Source organism: Pararge aegeria, chromosome 22 (assembly GCF_905163445.1).
Source record: "Pararge aegeria chromosome 22, ilParAegt1.1, whole genome shotgun sequence".
NCBI classification, from domain to species: Eukaryota; Metazoa; Arthropoda; class Insecta; order Lepidoptera; family Nymphalidae; genus Pararge; species Pararge aegeria.
This window is the reverse complement of record NC_053201.1, coordinates 3,024,634-3,045,823: the sequence shown is the minus strand read 5'-3', so window position 1 is coordinate 3,045,823 and position 21,190 is coordinate 3,024,634. Positions and strand designations below refer to the sequence as shown.

Sequence of the window (21,190 nt, the reverse complement as noted above, 5' to 3'; positions counted from 1 at the left end):
AAGAGCTTAGAGTTCGGTATTGTTGTGCTATGAACACCCACTTGAACTGCTGACAGCCTAAATAAGATCCACACAATGCATTATTAATAGTAGTAATTTATATTTGTCCTTATTGTTGCTAAAATTGTGTTTACTAAAATAGGGATAGGTGTTATACATACAATCTATGTTTGGTTCGTACTCGATGATTAGGTAAATCGAAATAACCAAATTCTAAAACTAAAATAATAGGTATGAAAATAAGAAAATAATTTATCTATTTATTTAGATTTAGAAGTTGTTGTAACGAGAATATGGAGTAAATTCATTTTTATTCAATGCTGATGTTCTGCACTAGTAATTGCTATTTTATTTAAGAAGGCGTATTAAAACTATTCAATTAGAATGCAAAACTCATTTAAGTTAAAAATGGTACCTTGAATTTTGTGCTTAACTAATATACTTTACTGAAATTTTGCTATTATATTTTATAAGGCACCTATGACAACTTACTAAAAGTAAAGACCCTGTTCTTTATCTAATTTCCTCACTTAGATTCCATCTTCGAAAGAAAATTTCAAAATTCGAATCCTAAACAACCAACATTTAATAGCAATATAAGTACCGCATATCTACCAAATATAACATTTACATAAACGATAATTATATCCATTATGATAACAATCTGAACTCATATTAAAACGGACATGAGTAGTAGAGTATAATAATCCTTTATGGATTAATAAGGAAACGGCAAAATTGACGGGGTCAAGTTTCAATAGCGGCCAAAAACCGAAAACACCACCCCAAGGACCGCTTTGCATAAATACAGACAAACATAAAATCTTACGACAATACTAAACAATTTAAAACATCTTCACAAACTAATTGTCAATGAAATATCAAACCTAAACCTATAAAAATAAGAGCTAATAACAAAAATATGAAACGCAAAATAAACTTTGTCGGACTTTAATAAAATCATTACAGCATTGCTCCTGAATGGAACTAAACACCGTCCTATTTTCAAAAGCGCCTCAATAATATCGCAGTACATACCATCCATAGCTGGTTTCCCGTGCATAATTTTAAATAAACAGTCAACTAAAGCTGCAATGTACGTGAATCGTGTAAATAGCCCGATCGATCTATTGTTCGGATACAATCAATTGTGAGAATACTCCCGGTTTAAATTAAACGGGACAATGGTCAACGGCGGCCGTAACTACGCTGATCCTAAGTTATGTGAAGATTAGCTGTATCTTCATATCTGGTGCATTAACAAGGGTTAGAATACGAGTGATACGAGTGATTGAGTTAATGAAACGGTCGGGTGATTCTGAGAATTTATGGCTTGACTGGTCAAATGGCTATCAAAGTTTAGCTACAGCCAGCCGAAGTACGCAGGGGTGTGCGTAAGTGACAATTGTTAAGCGCAAAGAATTAAGAACATACAGAATCCTCATTCACCCATTATTGTATGCACATTGTGTCTAAAACAGTGACAACGCCCCGCCAACGTCTCACTTTACATCCGCGGAATGTTGCTAGCTCACAAGCTTTTCTGATTTTTCACTTCATGACAATTGCTACATGGTATGAAGTGACTAAACTTTTGTTCGAGAAACACTACTTAAGTGGAGGTGTTTGATGCTTCAATATTAGTCGTGTACACGGTTTCTGTATGTTACTTATTCTGTGGTTATGCTATGGCAACCAGTCATAAAAGCCACTTTGTCATGTCGATGTCTACTGCTGGAAATAGGTATTTTGTAGGAAGTATTGCCTAAGTCAGTGACTCTGGTTATTCTACTGAACACCTTCTCTCATTTTTTGATCACATAGAGATACTCCGAGCATAGCTCTCTTCATCACCCTCTGAGGGACTCTGAGCTTTCTTATCGTACATAGTTTCTTATCTTCATCGACAACGTTTCAGAGCAAGTCATCACTTTTTGCAAAATCTGTTGCGTAGTTTAAAATGTATAAGCGTACTAACAGCGGGTGCGAATTTGTTTAATAAGACTTTAAAAATACGTCTTATAAATATTTTCATTTCATTTTTTTTCCATATTCTCCCAGCGTTTAAACCTTTTAAATATTTCAAGAACTTTATCAGCCAAATTAGTCCAGCCGTTTTCGAGTTTTAGCGAGACTAACAAACAGAAATTATTTTTTAAATATATAGATTTAGATGCATCCATAAACTGCACACATAATGCTTTTAATGAACTGTCAACTACACAGAACACACACGCGTTCACAGTTGTGTAACAATATTGTTAATCAAGCGATATTATCTAGCTTAATTAGCGTCCGATACCAGTCGCTTAATTGCTCCTAATTAACCAGTCTTATCTTGTAAATCTCTGTTATCTACAATAATGTTATAATATTCTGGCAATAAATAAAAATATGGGGTGAGTTTCCTAACTGTAGATGATTTCCATCAGTTAGATTTAGAAGATTCAACCAATCATTAAAAAATTGACTGAAAAAAAAACAACATTACCCATCTTAGTATTGACCGCGCCTGACGTTGCTTAACTTCGGTGATCGCACGAGAACCGGTGTGTTCAACGTGGTATGGACGTTGGCGATATAAGATCTGAAACTGAAGAAAAGAAAACAGTACACGCAAATGAACAGATAAAACAAAAAGCCAACATCACGCGGTGTTCCCAGGCGGTCACCCATCCAAGTACTGACCGCGCCCGACATTGCTTAACTTCGGTGATCGGACGAGAACCGGTGTGTTCAACGTGGTATGGACGTTGGCTATTTTAATCCTGAAAATAAAGCAAACAAAACAGTGCATGCAAATGAACGGGTAAAACAAAAAGCCAACATCACGCGGTGTTCCCAGGCGGTCACCCATCCAAGTAATGACAGCACCCGACGCTGCTTAACTTCGGTAATCGGACGAGAACCGGTGCGTTCAACGTGGTATGGACGTTGGCCATTTCAGTCCTGAACATAAAGAAATCAAAACAGTACATGCAAATGAACGGGTAAAACAAAAAGCCAACATCACGCGGTGTTCCCAGGCGGTCACCCATCCAAGTACTGACCGCGCCCGACATTGCTTAACTTCGGTGATCGGACGAGAACCGGTGTGTTCAACGTGGTATGGACGTTGGCTATTTTAGTCCTGAAAATAAAGCAAACAAAACAATGCATGCAAATGAACGGGTAAAACAAAAAGCCAACATCGCGCGGTGTTCCCAGGCGGTCACCCATCCAAGTAATGACAGCACCCGACGCTCCTTAACTTCGGTAATCGGACGAGAACCGGTGCGTTCAACGTGGTATGGACGTTGGCGATATCACTCCTGAAAATAAAGAAAAGAAAACAGTACACGCAAATGAACAAATAAAACAAAAAGCCAACATCACGCGGTGTTCCCAGGCGGTCACCCATCCAAGTACTGACCGCGCCCGACATTGCTTAACTTCGGTGATCGGACGAGAACCGGTGTGTTCAACGTGGTATGGACGTTGGCCATTTCAGTCCTGAACATAATGAAATCAAAACAGTACATGCAAATGAACGGGTAAAACAAAAAGCCAACATCACGCGGTGTTCCCAGGCGGTCACCCATCCAAGTACTGAAAGCGCCCGGCATTGCTTAACTTCGGTGATCGGACGAGAACCGGTGTGTTCAACGTGGTATGGACGTTGGCGATATCACTCCTGAAAATAAAGAAAAGAAAACAGTGCATGCAAATGAACAGATAAAACAAAAAGCCAACATCACGCGGTGTTCCCAGGCGGTCACCCATCCAAGTACTGACCGCGCCCGACATTGCTTAACTTCGGTGATCGGACGAGAACCGGTGTGTTCAACGTGGTATGGACGTTGGCGATATCACTCCTGAAAGTAAAGAAAAGAAAACAGTGCATGCAAATGAACAGATAAAACAAAAAGCCAACATCACGCGGTGTTCCCAGGCGGTCACCCATCCAAGTACTGACCGCGCCCGACGTTGCTTAACTTCGGTGATCGGACGACAACCGGTGTGTTCAACGTGGTATGGATGTTGGCGATATCACTCCTGAAAATAAAGAAAAGAAAACAGTGCATGCAAATGAACGGGTAAAACAAAAAGCCAACATCACGCGGTGTTCCCAGGCGGTCACCCATCCAAGTACTGACCGCGCCCGACATTGCTTAACTTCGGTGATCGGACGAGAACCGGTGTGTTCAACGTGGTATGGACGTTGGCGATATCACTCCTGAAAGTAAAGAAAAGAAAACAGTGCATGCAAATGAACAGATAAAACAAAAAGCCAACATCACGCGGTGTTCCCAGGCGGTCACCCATCCAAGTACTGACCGCGCCCGACATTGCTTAACTTCGGTGATCGGACGAGAACCGGTGTGTTCAACGTGGTATGGACGTCGGCGATATCACTCCTGAAAGTAAAGAAAAGAAAACAGTGCATGCAAATGAACAGATAAAACAAAAAGCCAACATCACGCGGTGTTCCCAGGCGGTCACCCATCCAAGTACTGACCGCGCCCGACGTTGCTTAACTTCGGTGATCGGACGAGAACCGGTGTGTTCAACGTGGTATGGACGTTGGCGATATCACTCCTGAAAATAAAGAAAAGAAAACAGTGCATGCAAATGAACAGATAAAACAAACAGCCAACATCACGCGGTGTTCCCAGGCGGTCACCCATCCAAGTAATGACCGCGCCCGACATTGCTTAACTTCGGTGATCGGACGAGAACCGGTGTATTCAACGTGGTATGGACGTTGGCCATTTCAGTCCTGAACATAAAGAAATCAAAACAGTACATGCAAATGAACGGGTAAAACAAAAAGCCAACATCACGCGGTGTTCCCAGGCGGTCACCCATCCAAGTACTGACCGCGCCCGACATTGCTTAACTTCGGTGATCGGACGAGAACCGGTGTGTTCAACGTGGTATGGACGTTGGCCATTTCAGTCCTGAACATAAAGAAATCAAAACAGTACATGCAAATGAACGGGTAAAACAAAAAGCCAACATCACGCGGTGTTCCCAGGCGGTCACCCATCCAAGTACTGACCGCGCCCGACATTGCTTAACTTCGGTGATCGGACGAGAACCGGTGTGTTCAACGTGGTATGGACGTTGGCGATATCACTCCTGAAAGTAAAGAAAAGAAAACAGTGCATGCAAATGAACAGATAAAACAAAAAGCCAACATCACGCGGTGTTCCCAGGCGGTCACCCATCCAAGTACTGACCGCGCCCGACGTTGCTTAACTTCGGTGATCGGACGAGAACCGGTGTGTTCAACGTGGTATGGACGTTGGCGATATCACTCCTGAAAGTAAAGAAAAGAAAACAGTCCATGCAAATGAACAGATAAAACAAAAAGCCAACATCACGCGGTGTTCCCAGGCGGTCACCCATCCAAGTACTGACCGCGCCCGACGAGAACCGGTGTGTTCAACGTGGTATGGACGTTGGCGATATCACTCCTGAAAATAAAGAAAAGAAAACACCGATAACACTACTGAAAATAAATCAATGCACGATCTTCACTTCATTTTAAAAAAAAGTATTTAGTATTTCGAATCTCTTGACTTACTAGATTCGTTGTGCGTGATTTCTCACTCAAATATATCGAATGCGTAAATTATAGGTAGGTACTTACTGTTGTAATCGGTAAGTGAGATTCTTATACACGGCTTCGTCGCGTCGGTTGTCGCACGTGCAATTCATACATGCACAAAAGCAATGCCTACCCTAAAATTGATATATAAGTTGTATAGGAGGAGGATTTTTGCCATTTGATGCAATCTTCTTGCTGCATGCTGCATGCGTACCTTCGTAGCGTTAGTATAGCATGATAACGAATGTAGCAATCATATCAATCTTTCTTTTTTTTAAATTCCTCTTAAGTTGGCCCTTGACTGCAATCTTACCTTTTGGTAAGTGTTGATACAGTCTAAGATGGTAACGGGCTAATTTGTTAAGGGTAAAGCAGTTATTCTAAATCTTTACCCCTAATCGATCTTTACGCGATATAGGCACGTCTTTGTCGGTAGGGTAGCAAGCCGCGACCGAAGCCTCCCACCGGACCAGAGCAAAGAAAATTCAGAAATTCCTAACTTGGGGCAAGTTAGGAATTTCTCGCGGGATCGAACTTGGTACTTCCAACTTAAAACCACAGCGCTGGACGCTGAGTCAGGGAGGTCGGAATTAATAAAAACCCCCAGAATCCAATGTCAAATTGTTTATCATATAACTAATTGGAAATAATCGCACACTAACTTCATTACAGTGCGATTGTCGAAAGCGATATTGGGTCTGACAATTTTCAAATTGGAATCCGTAATGTATTCACCCTCTGACGGCTCCGAAATGTTCAGGACAGGGAGTTAGGTATGTTTTTGTAGAAATTTAATGTTTTATTACGATATATTAAAAAAAAAGTTGGAAGTACTTTTAGGCTCAAAATATAAAATCACTGTGTATTTAGGACCCTATGAACTCAGAATACTTCTGTTTCACTTCTCAAGGCTAAGTGTTAGCGGACTAAAACACAATTGTATGCACATTTGCATAAAGTTTATAGTTATAATTGACTTTTCATCTTTGGATACTAATTTTTTTGATTATAAAGCCTTACTTTCGTGTAAAGTTTTTTTTTGATCCAAAGAGTATTTAAACACTTATTTTTAATTTTCTTTTTTATCTAGTTCATTAAAATGTTTTCGTCATTTGCTGGTAAATATTAATGTATCCCTTGAGGTCTTATTAATTTACATATCTACCAGCATCTGGCAGCAAAGACAAAAAATAAAAACGAAGGTTGATTCCGTCCATTATAACTTGAATAAAATGCATTGTTTTATGCCCTTGTAACATAATCATCTAATATAAGTACTAGCTTTAAATTTGTTTCAAGTTCGTTCAAGTGAATTCACGAATAGACACTGGCTAAACAGCTCAGTTGAAGCTTCTCCGATCATCACTAGCAACGCATCAAAGGGTGGTCATCAATGGCAACGGTGGTGACGTAAAAATCACCACCCGCGCTCTAGATAATACTCCCACATGACGTGACAGCGACCTCATCGGGGACTCAGTCACGAGAAACGTGTCCAAAGACTAGTTAGTCTCTAGGACATGAAGTCCTATTGCTTTAGATACAGCGATAAATATCTATTACAGCGATAAAACTGTTCAAGCTTCTGGATATGCCCTCCCAATTATATAGGACAATCAAAGTCACTAGATTAATTCAAAATTGTAGAAGGCCCTTTAACTGGCTCTATAAAATCAAGACGTCTATCAGTAGTTTATTCTTAGGCTATCGTTACATCTGTGACACTTATGGACTTATGTACTTATGTAACTTTAACGTATACGGACTTATGTACTTATGTAACTATAACTTATGGACTTATGTAAGACTAGATGTGTCTTGAGGCTTCGCACGCGTTATTTTAGGAGGCAGCGTAGTGCTACATAGTCTACACCTATAGTCATATATATGAGATTTTGAGATTTTTTTATCTTACGTAATTTTTTTTTTCAATGAAAAGTAAAAGTACTATGTTATTTCTAATACCTTCAAGAATATGTATAAAAAGTTTCATGAAGATCGGTTAAGTAGTTTTCGCGTGAAAGCGTAACAAACAAACTTACATTGACATTTATAATATTAGTAGGGATAGGGATCTCTTACATATAAAATGATAAAATCCCTTTACACCTTAAAGCCACTTAACGTAACACTTATGTAATTAGAGGGTTACTCTAAGAAAATTGTAAGTTAAGTTAACTTTTTGTTTGAAATCAGGCCGTAAATGACCATGAAAATTAGGCCACTTATAAAAAAGCCCCATTTTTCTTTTGTCAGTATCGTTCACCTTAGTAAGGCAAGGAGGCGATTTTTGTCGTATTAATGACGCTCTTAAAAGACCTGCACTACAATTATTTCGTGCGATTATAACATCAGTATCCAGAGGCGAAACATTTTAAGAAGTTAGAAGTTTAATTCTTGAGTAAAGTAATAAACTTATAACTAATTTGCAACTACATTTGCACCATAAAAATCCATAGTGCAAGTGAAGGTTCCGACCGACGAAAGATTAGCGCGCAAAGTGCAAACGCGAACGTAGAATAATTATATTTAGAAATGTACTAAATTAAGTTCGGGTGACAGTATGCAATTTTAAAAATTAATCTTTTATTATGTTTTAAATTAAAATAGCTCCGTAGTAAAACTATTCTAATGAAATAATTATTGAATATCTTTCGATTTGTTTCCATTGTACAAGCATTTCATCCCGCGACATGTTTTAGTTATCAACGATACCTCGAATTTCAAATGGGGTTCGGAAAAACGACACCAATTTGGACCGCTTATTTTGGTAAAGTGAAGTGCTCGTATTATGTTTCTAATTAGATTACGTTTAAAAGGGAAATAAAAATGTTGAGGATTTGGTTTGGCACCCCTATAATGTTTATATAAAAAGAAGTGCAATATTGTTATACGAAGGTGGGTTTTTCATTAGAATGCTGAGTTGCACAAATCTGAGATAACTATTAATAATCGCACCGATAGCTTTTATAGTAGGCCCTTCATCTGAGAATAATCTATTTCTTCATAGCGAAAAGAGGATAAGTTCATTGAACTAAGAACATACAGGATCCTCATTCAGCCATTATTGTATGCACTGCATTGTGTCCAATAACAGTGTAATATTGCTAGCTCACCATTTTTTTCTTATTTTCCCATTTTCTGGAACATTTAGATCATAGGTAAAGTAATTACTGTCTGGTAAATTGTATAAAGTGACTAGCCGTTTGTTCGGGAAACCATTCTAAAGTGCAGTGGTTTTTTGATGTTTCAATATTAGTCGTGTACACGGTTTCTGTTTGTTCCTTATTCTGTGGATATGTTATTCTTGACCATAATTCTGACGGTCCAATTTTGAAGATTCTGTTAACTTTTCTTTTTATTGACCCACTATTTTTATATTTTGTCCGATACAAAATAAATGAAGAACGAGTAAAGTACCTACCCTTTGAGAGTATACTACGAAAATCGTTTAGTTTTAATAAAAAATAAAAAATTCAAACAAATAAAATTTGTATGTTCTTTGTGAATGAGAGTACCAAACAAAACCTTTAAATAATTTTATATAAATTAGAGAACCTCAATAAAACCGTTTAAATTCCAAAAAGTCAGTAATTTCCACATAATTTATTATTTCAAAGTTCTAAACTTATTGACGGAGAGCTGAACTCGCTAAAAGCCACATAAATCAAAAGGAGAGTAAGAAAATACAAAAACAAAATCTGAGAGAGATTTACTTTCAACTTTTAATTCACGTACAAATGCTCAAACCAAAAATTATAGAAGAAAATAAACCTCAACTTAAACGATGCTCTTAAGAACTCCTTCTGAGTGCCAAGTGTGAGATTATATATTTACGTTTACACATTCGATGCGTGAAAGTTTACTACGATTTATATGGTATCGAAGGCGCGCCGCCGCCACCTAGTTAAAATACTGGGAAGCCGTACAATCACTAGATGGCGCTGTCTCGATACCATATAAATCGTAGCGATCTTATAAGTAAACATAGGTAGAAAATTTCACAGTAGGCACTCCGTTCTTACTACGTTTTGAATTTAACAAATTATTTTGTTTTGGTTCAATACCACTAAGTTGTGTGTCTTTTGGATTGGACCTGGCACAGCCATGAGCGCTGTGGTTTGAAATGAGTGGTCCCAAGTTCGAACCCCGGAACCCCAAATTTGGAAATTGCTTATTTCTAAACCTTCTCCTAAGCGATGTTAGCCTAGTGGGAAGGAACTCGACTTCACTTTCGGAGGGCCGAGTTCGAATCCCATCACGCACCTTCAACTTTTCTAAGTTATGTGCGTTTTAAGTAATTCAAATATCCCTTGCTTCAACGGTGAAGGAAAAAATCGTGAGGAAACCTGCATGACTGAATGTTCTCAAAGGTGTGTCCACCATTCCGCACTGGGCCAGCGTGGTGGACTACGGCCTTAACCCCTTCTCATTGTGGGAGGAGCCCCGTGACCTGTAGTGGGCCGGTAATGGGTTGATACGATGACTCTGGTGTCGTCTGCTGCGAGGTTTAGGCCGTGGCTAGTTACCACCCTACCGACAAAGACGTGCCAAGAGATTAAGTGTTTAGGTACGACGTTGCGTTGTATGGGTTTATTATAACTGCTTACAAGTTAGCGTTACCATCTTGGCCTGCATAGACGCTCAGATTAAAGCCAATGGATAACGTGCAATTGAATAAATAAAATATGTTTAGCTTGAGAAAGCTTCCAGATGGAGCCTTGTAAGATAATTACATACCGCATGTCCTGGTTTGTATACTCAGAATTCACACCAGACCATGTTCTGTTTCAATCGGGCGTACGTGTTTCGACTAGGGCCTGATACAAGTACAAATCTTAATTAGTCAAGTTGGTACATTATTTACCTTCAGTAAAGCTACGCTAGCAGTGAAATAGGGATTTATATAAGAGCTTAAATGTTATTATTTGCTAAACTAATAAATAAAAACTAAAAACTAGTTTAAAGCATTTGCTTCAAGGTTTTAGTCTGAACCCTTTAAAACTTTTTGTGCAAAAAATAAATGAGAAAGGAAAAGAGCAAGAGCAGGCAATTTTGTTATAGCGATCGCGATAACACTACACCACTAAATAATAACACAAACTGTGTTATGATCCTTTTTCCCACTTTGAACGGTCAGATTTATTTCAAACTTTGTAGACATATCGAGGACCGATAAGAATACACTAATCTGAGAAGATTATTCCAGTTTTCAATATAAAAAATAAGATTTTTAGTTTTTTCGAACTATTAATTACAATTACTACAGCGCCATCTAGACCCAAATGTAAATAAAGCGTTTAAAAACCTATGGCGTTACCAACAGATGGCGCTTTCACAGTGAGGTGCTTTTTAAGATATTATCAACATAATAATCACTCTACTCATATCTATCAATAAAATATTTATAACTATTGACACCATCGCTTTTTTACAATAAAATATTTTTTTTTTATTCACACTATTTATTATTAATTTAAATTTATTAAAATTTATTTAAAGTAATAATAATGATTGTTGATCGTAGATGTTTACAAAACTTTGAAGCATTATGCCAGTTACACTCTTCACGTTTCTGTATAAGAAAACAATGGGCAGTTGTGATTTGTGCAGACAATCCCGTAGTACGGGAGCTAGGTAGTTATAATTACTAAAACACCTTGCTAGTTTAAAGATTGGTTTTACTTTGATACAAACGAACCTCAATCGAAGAAAGTGCAGCAGTTCAACTTGATTGTGAATGTGGTTTCATGTATAAATTACTGATCTGTTTGTATCTCAGTATTTTCTTGTTTTATTCCAAAATTCTTTTTCTAGCAGCGTACTTGGCTGCACAAAATCGTCAAGTTTACCAACCCAAATAGAAAGAGATTTTTTTCTTGGTAAAGATGACCGAACTTGACGGTTCGCTCATCTTTACTGAGAAAAAAATCAAGAAATAGGTATGTTTACTGTAGCTTCGTAATATATTTATAACAATTTTCAAACTTTGATCTTTATAAAAAAAAAGTGGATATAAACAATCGACATACTAGAAACGGTCATTAATTAGTGATATCAGCATACCTACCTATCGTCTTAGGAAAGTACAGAAATCCTTTGTCGGGTAGATTATATACCAATAATTTATATATAATTGTTATATGAGGAGGATTTTTGCCATTTTATGCAATTTTCCTGCTTTATGCATACCCTGGTAAGAAACCCAGTGCACGCCATTGACATCTAAGGTAAATAAATAAATATATTACGACAATACACACATCGCCATCTAGCCCCAAAGTAAGCGTAGCTTGTGTTGTGGGTACTAAGATCACTAATGAATATTTTTTAATCAATAATATATACATAAATACTTATAATATACATATAAACACCCAGACAAACAGGTAATATTAGATATACCATTACATAAGTTTAAATCCCTATCCCTACTAATATTATAAATGTCAATGTAAGTTTGTTTGTTACGCTTTCACGCAAAAACTGCTTAACCGATCCTTATAAAACTTTGTACACATATTTTTGGAAGTGTTAGAAGTAATATAGGATACTTTTTATCCCGACATTAAGCTCGGTTCCTTTGAGAGAGGGGATGAAAGTGTTTGACGATTTTACAACGAAACTCAGATTAAAATAATTATTTTTGTACTATAAAGGTTATAATATGTTTTTAATTATGCCCAAACTGTATAGATGAATGTGATTGAAGATAGAGGACATAACTCCTAAGCGGACAGCAGCAAACCCCTTATTTAAGGCTTAGCGATCCTGAATACTTTAATTTTTTTTAGAATTACAACAAAATTGATTGCCACATCAAAAAACAAAATAAAACGCAGACGAAGTCGCGGGCAACAGCTAGTAATGTATAAAAACACATTTAATATATCGAGGTTACTATACTATTGACGATTTTTTTAATGACATTGTTGCCTGGAAGCAAGCCGCTTCACTTTCACCTCACACAAGACAGAGCAATGTTTGTTAAATTGTAAAATGATGTTGGAAAAGAGCAACTGCAGATTTTCTTGCCGGCTTCTTTGCGGTAGAATGTGCCTTACGAACCGGTCGCGGCGGTGGTACAGTCACTACAAACAGACATACTTGACGTTTCAAAAGTGCTTATAGTAGGCCAACTTGAAATAATTGAATTTTGAATTTGAATATCGAATTATCAGTGTAGGTTTTGTGTTTTTTTACCTTATTCTTTTGATTTTTCTTCAGAACCTGATAATTGCCAATAGTCAGGATTTGGCTAACTTTATTAATTATCTCATCCCTTGTAATGAAATACTTCCAGTTTTTAACCCTAACATAATTCGCTGGTTACTTCTTTGATATAATTCCTCGTATTAATTATCGAGATTGTTCACGCGTTCCTGGATACGACGCGTCGGCCTAACGTATTCACCCCTTTCAGCTAGTTGACTGAATATTAATAATCCAAGGGTAATCTTCAACGATTAATGTTTTGTGTCATATATGGATGAGCTGTGTCGAAATATTAAGGCCCTTTTTGCTGTATGACAATATTGTTATGTACCTATTCTTGGCAATTATATCAGCAAGTGATTTTTGTTATTTGAAACATTTTTTCATATTTGTGTGTTTAAGCTAGTCGATTGAATAATAATAATCCAAGGGTTTTCTTCGATGGTTAATGTTTTGTGTCATATATGGATGAGCTGTGTAGAAATATTAAGGCCTTTTTGCTTTTATGACAATATTCCTATGTTAGGTACATAGGATAATTCTTCGCAGTTATTATATGAGTGTGTTTCAGGCAGTTAATGGAATATTAATAATCCAAAGGTATTATTCGACGATTAATGTTCTGTGTCATAGTTGTATGGATGAGTTGTGTTGAAATATTAAGGTATTTTGCTGTATGGTTTTTGTTATTTTTTGACACGTAGTCTAAATCAGAATGCTAATTGTATATTAATTTTATTATTGTGTTAATTCAGCTGTCCAAGAAAAAATTATTGGTTATCTTAAAACTTCTTTATTATATTTTCAAAATTATAACTAATATTTAATTTATTCAAATACAAATACAAATACAATAATACTGGGTCATTCACATACAAGTATAAAACAGAAAGTATTATTTTCATCTTATTTTCTAATACAAAAGGAAACATATTACGTCCTAGTTTACGACCTCCATTAACGCACTACATACTGGCTCAGAAAGCGCAATCAAATAAAATATCGAAGATAGATCTTCAATATTCATGAAGACATCCACGAGTTATCCGGGACCTGTATACGAGAGCAATATTTTTCTCAATCACCATTAGTGCGTATCTGGCTGCCTACCGACCTTTACATTGCTAGTGATATCGCGGTACAGACACGCTGTCACCCCAAAATCTTTCATCAATCTCCTCAAATGTCACACAAATCTATAGCTTATCTTTTCAAATATAGAGTTCAGTTTAGTTTTCGCATCTAGCATCAGCTTGGTCAATCATCCTACCAGTAATTTCGCAGTAGAATGCGGAATATGTCGACACTTCACTTTTATTGTATCAAATAATAGGGGTGTTCTTATGACCGTTATCACGTGTTTGATCTAAAATGATACTTGCTTCGTTCGCTTCGAGGGGTGTATTTTCTATAGGATTCGGTGCCAAAATTTAACCGATATCAAAAATTGAATCGCCCAAATAAATACGGTTGTTAATCCAAGGTTGTGGATTGTGGTCCTTTGTTGGTGATTCCACAATGCAAGAGCCGTCAGTGAGTATGAAATCTTTTTAATAAAAAACTTTTCATAGGGGAGTCTTTTATCAGTATTAAAATATATATACATACAATTCGTGAAGTATACAATTGCTAAATGCATCGAAAGCTTAATTCATATTCTTGTATTTTTTTACAAAAAAAATAGTTAGTTTCTTTAACTTTAAGAAAATAGCTAATTTAGCTTGATATCGCGTCCACTCTTATTATCAAAGGTTGTGATAAAATTAATAATTAATAATAAATAATATGTAGTTTTAAAGTAGCATTTTGCTCAGAAATGCACTTTTAGGAATGCGTGCATTGATAAAACTAGCTGACCCGTGCAACTTCGTTGCACCAAATCGGTTATTACCGGAAAAAACAAATAAAATTACATTTTGTAAAAATGAATCCTAGCTAGATCGATTTATCGCCCTATGGAAATCGTTGGAGCCGATTCCGAGATTCCAATTATATACTTATATACAAGAATTGCTCGTTTATAGATATAAGATTATTGTTGATCAATAAAATAGAACTTTTATGTTGGCAGTAACAATGTTAACGAATTATTGTTACACTATGCATTTTTATATTGATCATAATAAAAAAATCAATAAATTGTTCTTACTCGATTATTGCTTTACTTTAACGGAGAGAAATAAACGATTTAATATATTATGAGACTTAAATAAAACATAACTATAACCTAAAATAAACTATTTAAAAACTAAATAAAATCTAAAACGTCCTCGAAACCACCGCAGCGAGGCACAGTTCCTAAGATGCTGGCAGCATTTCCCCTCTGGATGGCCAAACTAATTCGTTGGCCAAGGTAACTGCCCGCTCTAGGATCACCGGTAGACTCGATAACCCTTTTCGATAATTCTTTGAAAAGGGCTCTTGCCTCCGGACCTCACGGTCCCAAAGTCTCTACACCAAAAGGCACAAAAATGAAGCTGCTATCCAGGTTTTCATATTTACGCCTCTTGGCCTGCTCGGCACTGGAAGCAGCCGCACCTACCATTGACGAAGTGGCCTGGATGTGTGATGCAGCTAGGGTATCAACACAAGTTGCATCCCACAGAAGTGACCTTCCAAGCCTCCAAGGTATGAGCGTCATACCATCAACTAATCTAATCTTTTACTTTAATTAATTTTATTTTACCTATTTTTAGTTTTATAACTAATCCTATTCTTTTATATACCTAATCCTACAAATATAAAAATAAAATTGCGATGTGTTATAAGGCGTTTGTTGCAAAAATTTATTATTATCACCAGGACATAATAAAATTAGATTGTAACTATTACCAAAGATTAAGGATTAATAATAGATAGAACGGTAAGTGTGGAGCAAGAAGAGCCCATACCGTCATCAGAAGTATATAGAAAGCTAGGTATCTTGATGATTTACAGTGACAAACTTATAAAAAACACTTGAAAACGTTTCTTCAATAACTCTTGATACATCAAGTTTCTTACATTTAGGAATAAACCTATCTAAAGTACCAATGCAGTTAAAACCCCTAGATTTGGCAACGCTTGAATACCGATACAAAGACAATAAACTGACTTAACGTAGCGATAACACCCAGCCATTTGGACATTTCAAAACTTCGTCGTAGATCTCAGGACATAACCATTTCCTATTCTCATACGAGTGCCATCCATCGAACATTACTAGTCTGCAGTGACGTGTACAATCAAAACACAATACGTTATAAATGATACACATTATATCACTAAAACTTTATATTTACCGTTAGTTTCATCATCTGCTTCTTTAATATGACCTCTTTAAATATTAACTATAAGAACGTTGGAAACAGTTTCGGAAACGCAAAGTTAATTTGGTAAAGAATCTGTTTTATTTCCATCAGGTATTTTCCCTGCTTCTGTAATATGATCTTTATTATTATTAGTAGTAAGTGCTGAATAAAGTTTATGGAGACGCAAAAAAGCGTTGGTTATAGGATGTTTTAGCTTCTCAACTTTGGCCCATAACCATCCCGCTGTGATAGGTAAAGAGAAGCAATGGTTTTCGATAAATTTTGCTGCCTTTATTTATAACGGTAGTTTACATCTCAGACTGTTTGACGTTTGTGATACGTCATACATAATTTAATTCGGGTGAGGCACTAAAATACCCTTGCTGAATATTTTGTTATAGTAGGTATTTGTTTTTTTTAGCCTTTTACCTATTTAATTCTATTTTGTGTTTGTCTGGACAGTCCGCTGGCTGAAAAGGGTTTCATCCTTGCCGCTAAGTGTCTTTTACATTTGTGGTAGGATGTTGCTTATACACCGAATTAGAAAATATTTTGTTGAAGTTTTTATTTATTTTTACCAATGAATAATTTATAGCCTGTGTCACCAATTTGAGACAAAAGTTACCGTGTTCCTACGTATTTAACTTGTTTGTATGTTTACGTGTCATAAATTGGTTCCGTAGTTAAATTAAGTACCTGACTATAACAAATTGTTACACGACATAAGTAGGTAATCGTATTGTATTTATTCTTGTTTATAAAGTTTTGGGCTGAAACCAACTCTACTACATACAAATTGAAACTCATTTTTCTTTGTTGATCTTAATCAATCAAATATTAAATCGAATTCGTAATTTAGGAAATGTTTTTCTTTTTTGTTTTGTTAAAACAGTTTGGTTGGATTTCATTTAATTGAATATTTAAACCTGTAGGTACGCACCTACGAGTAAATGGATTGAATTAAGTTGTGTGCACTATGTATTACGAGTATAAAACCTAGGTTTGATTACCTGTCGGCCAAAAATAAAAACACATCTGGGTAAGTTACTTATTGATTGAATGCTTGAGTGCAGGTATGTCAGTTAAAAATAAAAAACAGTGATTGCATACTCGGTTTAAGTTTCAGTTGAAAAGTTTTTGTTCTCAGATAGTTGTGTAATCCATTTTATATAAAAAAACAAATGTTATTATTTAAACACATAAGGTCTGGAAGCTGTAAAAAAAAATTACTTCTTTTTAGCATAGTCAATATAAAGCATAGACGTGAGATAGGCCAGCATATAATGTGTATCTACCTAGTAAAACTTTAGAACCTAGGCAAACCTGATTCGATGGGTGTTTTTTTTGTAGTGCTTAAATACACTTAATTTTCATGGGTAGACCCCAAAATTAATTTATGAGAGTTGCTTGTTTAAATATATTAGATGAAGAGGAGTGCAGAAAGTCATAGAGTATGCTACAATCGGCCGAATTTTGAACACTTTGCTGCCCTAAATAAAAATAATGTCTACTCAGTAGGTAAGTATTTATAATATTCTATATCGAAACATTATCAATATTATGAAAGAGATAGCTATAGTAGTGGGGATCACATGCTATAGAGATTGTACAGTATTTTCGCCGCTTACCGTACCGCTCCGATAGCCGTGATCGTCTAGTGGTTAGGACCCTACGTTGTGGCCGTAGTAACCCAGGTTCGAATCCTGGTCACGGCAGTGAATGTCACTGTTACGGCGGAGTATATTTTGCTTTTTTTTTTGTTTTATGGGTGTTTTTATACTTTTTAAAATAAACAGTGACAAATTTATTGTCCCTATAGTATCTTGATAACATTTAGTTCAGAGTGATATACACAAAGTGCAGATAAAGTGTGCTTACTACATCGTTAAGAGCAGTCAAAATAATTTTTATTTAAAATTTTCATATTATGTTTTACGAATGTAACACCATCTTGGTACCCTTATAATAATTCAAAAACAAGTATGGGTACAGTAATGAAATAATACTGTTTTAAGCTATGGTGGTGTAATTCGACTAGCCATCCGCCCTGGCTTCGTACGGGTATGAATTCGAAAAAAGATTTAGTTACTGGTTTTGTTTACGTTTTTTTTATATGCAAAGTTAGCCGCTGACTTTGCGTTGCATAATGTGAATAAACCACGCAGCTGAGCGATTTGGGTCTTTGAATTATTTTTTCGGTGGCTTAAGCCTATGATTTCATAGATATTTCTTTTTTTTTTTGTTACTAACGATAGGGCAACGATCTTTTCCTACACCGTTGAAGCAAGTGATATATTAATTGCCATACCTTAGAAAAGTTAGAGGTGCGTGCTGGGATTCGAACTCGGCCCCCGAAAGTTAAGTCGAAGTCCTATCCACTGGGCTATCACCGTTTAATTTTTGATATTGTAAGTAACTATAATATTAATAATAATCTCTTTATTTCAGGCTGAGCTAAGCTAACATTTAAAATTACAAAATGAGAGAAAAGAAAATTAATAATATACAATATCGAATTAAAATTAAAAATGCAAAAGGTAATTGCTATTTTTCGAATATTAATCATAATACAAAAGGTCATTTTCATTTCGGTGTAAAGAAATGAAAGAAATTTACATCAATTTTGCGTAGAGTAAAATCATTAAATATTATTTTTCTATTCCACTACAAGTTAGCCCTTCCCTACAATGTCACCTGGTGGTGTGTGATGATGCAGTCGTAGAGGGTAGCGGGCTAATCAGTTAGGTAATATGGCAGTTATATTTACCATACCCCGAATCGTTTTCTACGCACATCGTACCGGAACCCTACATAACTTTGCTGCGAGTCTTTGTCGGTAGGGTGGTAAGAAGCCACGGCCGAGGCCCGGGACCTCAAAATTTAAACAGCACAGTACTCACAGCTGCACAAGGGAGCCTGTCACATTAATTACCATGCATTTTATTTATTTAAAACTAATCAATTTTGTACATTATTTTATATTCTGTACTATCAGTTGCCCGCGACTTCGTCTGCGTTTGATTTTGTTTTTTGTTGTGGCATTTAATTTAGTTGTTGTCTAAAAAAATTTAAAGTATTCAGTATCGCTAAGCCTTAAATGAGGGGTTTGCTGCTGTGGGCTGAGGAGTTCTGTCCTCTATCTCCAACCACAGTTTGGGCAAAATTAAACACATATTATAACCTCTATAGTACAAAAATAATTATTTAAATCGGTTATAATTTGTCGGAGTTATGGTGTAAAATCGTCAAACACTTTCATCCCCTCTCCCAAAGGAATCGAGCTTAATGTCGGGATAAAAAGTACAAAGTTTCATGAGGATCGGTTAAGTAGTTTTTGCGTGAAAGCGTAACAAACAAACTTACATTGATATTTATAATATTAGTAGGGAAGTAGGGATTAGTGCTTAAAACTTAAATTCAATGTTTTATATGCACTGACCTAATATCTTTATATATATATATATATATTTCTTGTTTGCGTCTGTATGTCACAGGTCACTGAACTCCTAATCGGCTGGACCGATTTGAATGGTATGGTAAAATTTTTTGGTATCCGTTTGGGTGGCACCCTGGATGGTTTAGATTCAAACATCAGCCTGACAGATGGCGCTGGGGTCCGCTAGTATCTGATAAAAATAAGCTGTTCATACCTATAATAGCAGTAAGGAAAATATTAATTAAAATATATGACTTAATTTTGACAACTTCGTCGCCAACGTCCATACCATGTTGAATACACCGGTTCTCGTCCGATCACCGAATTTTAATAGATGTCCATCAATTGATTGATAGATATTTCTTTTGTTATTTTCGTCAGTGGTTTTAACTTATATTTAGTATTATTATTTTTTTGCCACAGTATTTGTATTTCGATTTATTATATCGACCTTTCAGAGAGTTGTTTATTTTTACCATGCGTACATATTATTATATATGTATATCTTCTTATTATAAAGCCAAGGGGTTTGTTTTTGCTATGTCTGTTAGAACGCATTAATCTCAGAAAGCATAAGCCGGATGTGAAAATTCTTTTGATAGCTTTTAACAGTACGTTATGACCAATTGGACATGATGGGTCGTAGAATGAAAGTTTTTATGAGACTAATTATTTTATTCACTTATCAAAAGTTTAAGGACGAAGTTACGGGGAACCGATAGCTCTAAATAAACCCCAAAAAGCCTAATTAATTAACGGGGCATAACGTCAGAACAGTTATGCAGTGTTTAGTCACACCACCTTTCAAACACAACACAAACACTTGTTATCTTATACGATGTTATGTCAGGTTTATTAACCAAGTCTGGTGGGAGTCCTCAGAGATGTTGCGTTACCATCCTACCGAAAAAGACGTGCCGCTAAGCGATTCAGCGTTCCGATACGATGTCGAGTAGAAAACGTATGGTTTAAATACAACTGGCACACTCCCTACCAGGTTAGCCCACTTCCATCACCTACTATACGGTGAGATTGCCGTCAAGGGCTATCTTGTAGTGGAATAAAAAAATAAAAGGGATCAAAAGGTTTTTTTTTTATATATATACACAAGAGCTTGACTGCAATCACACCTGATGGTAAGTTATGATGCAGCCTAAGATGAAGCGCGCTTGCCTAGAAGATGCCTATTCACTCTAGATTTGAAGGTACTCAGAATATAGGTATCGGGGAAAACGGACGATGGGAGGGCCAGGCCTTTGCGGTGCGGATCAGAAAGGAAGAAGCAAAACGCTTCGTACGTGTTGATGGTATTTCAACAACGTAACGGTGCAGATTCTTTCGGTACCTCGCAGTTCGATAGTAGAAAGGAGATGGTTTAACCAAATCCAATAGCTCCTGAGAACATTCTCCGAAATGTATCTTGTAGAATACAACTGGACAGGCAACCTTGCGCCGGTGTTCAAGGCTTTGAAGTCTACTACTGAAGTTATAAAATTAACCCCTTTTTTCTCATAAAATACGATTGTTATGTCCTTGGGCTTTATTCGCAGCACTCTGCGCAGTAATCTCGTCTTGGCTATGCGGTTTAATGAGCAAAGCATGCGGGCCTATTATATCCCAATAGCAAGCATGTCAGACAAATTCACTCTACTCAAT

General features: G+C 36.4%; 14 non-coding genes and 2 pseudogenes across 14 annotated transcripts; 1 reads left to right on the top strand and 15 right to left on the bottom strand.

The window, feature by feature from the left end:
• Positions 1-2,639: 2,639 nt before the first annotated feature.
• Positions 2,640-2,758, bottom strand: LOC120634005. Its single transcript, XR_005659216.1, has one exon. It is a non-coding gene; the product is annotated as a 5S ribosomal RNA (ribosomal RNA).
• Positions 2,759-2,820: 62 nt separating this feature from the next.
• On the bottom strand, positions 2,821-2,939 carry LOC120634014 (annotated as a pseudogene).
• A 62-nt stretch (positions 2,940-3,001) lies between these two features.
• LOC120634004 lies at positions 3,002-3,120 on the bottom strand. The gene has a single exon (XR_005659215.1). It is a non-coding gene; the product is annotated as a 5S ribosomal RNA (ribosomal RNA).
• A 62-nt stretch (positions 3,121-3,182) lies between these two features.
• On the bottom strand, positions 3,183-3,301 carry LOC120634016 (annotated as a pseudogene).
• A 62-nt stretch (positions 3,302-3,363) lies between these two features.
• LOC120634003 lies at positions 3,364-3,482 on the bottom strand. Its single transcript, XR_005659214.1, has one exon. It is a non-coding gene; the product is annotated as a 5S ribosomal RNA (ribosomal RNA).
• Positions 3,483-3,544: 62 nt separating this feature from the next.
• On the bottom strand, positions 3,545-3,663 carry LOC120634011. Its single transcript, XR_005659222.1, has one exon. It is a non-coding gene; the product is annotated as a 5S ribosomal RNA (ribosomal RNA).
• A 62-nt stretch (positions 3,664-3,725) lies between these two features.
• Positions 3,726-3,844, bottom strand: LOC120634002. The gene has a single exon (XR_005659213.1). It is a non-coding gene; the product is annotated as a 5S ribosomal RNA (ribosomal RNA).
• Positions 3,845-3,906: 62 nt separating this feature from the next.
• On the bottom strand, positions 3,907-4,025 carry LOC120634009. The gene has a single exon (XR_005659220.1). It is a non-coding gene; the product is annotated as a 5S ribosomal RNA (ribosomal RNA).
• Positions 4,026-4,087: 62 nt separating this feature from the next.
• LOC120634001 lies at positions 4,088-4,206 on the bottom strand. Its single transcript, XR_005659212.1, has one exon. It is a non-coding gene; the product is annotated as a 5S ribosomal RNA (ribosomal RNA).
• A 62-nt stretch (positions 4,207-4,268) lies between these two features.
• On the bottom strand, positions 4,269-4,387 carry LOC120634007. Its single transcript, XR_005659218.1, has one exon. It is a non-coding gene; the product is annotated as a 5S ribosomal RNA (ribosomal RNA).
• Positions 4,388-4,449: 62 nt separating this feature from the next.
• LOC120634010 lies at positions 4,450-4,568 on the bottom strand. Its single transcript, XR_005659221.1, has one exon. It is a non-coding gene; the product is annotated as a 5S ribosomal RNA (ribosomal RNA).
• Positions 4,569-4,630: 62 nt separating this feature from the next.
• Positions 4,631-4,749, bottom strand: LOC120634008. The gene has a single exon (XR_005659219.1). It is a non-coding gene; the product is annotated as a 5S ribosomal RNA (ribosomal RNA).
• Positions 4,750-4,811: 62 nt separating this feature from the next.
• On the bottom strand, positions 4,812-4,930 carry LOC120634000. Its single transcript, XR_005659211.1, has one exon. It is a non-coding gene; the product is annotated as a 5S ribosomal RNA (ribosomal RNA).
• Positions 4,931-4,992: 62 nt separating this feature from the next.
• On the bottom strand, positions 4,993-5,111 carry LOC120634024. Its single transcript, XR_005659230.1, has one exon. It is a non-coding gene; the product is annotated as a 5S ribosomal RNA (ribosomal RNA).
• Positions 5,112-5,173: 62 nt separating this feature from the next.
• Positions 5,174-5,292, bottom strand: LOC120633998. The gene has a single exon (XR_005659210.1). It is a non-coding gene; the product is annotated as a 5S ribosomal RNA (ribosomal RNA).
• A 12,449-nt stretch (positions 5,293-17,741) lies between these two features.
• Positions 17,742-17,813, top strand: Trnah-gug. Its single transcript has one exon. It is a non-coding gene; the product is annotated as a tRNA-His (tRNA).
• The last annotated feature ends 3,377 nt before the right edge of the window (positions 17,814-21,190 follow it).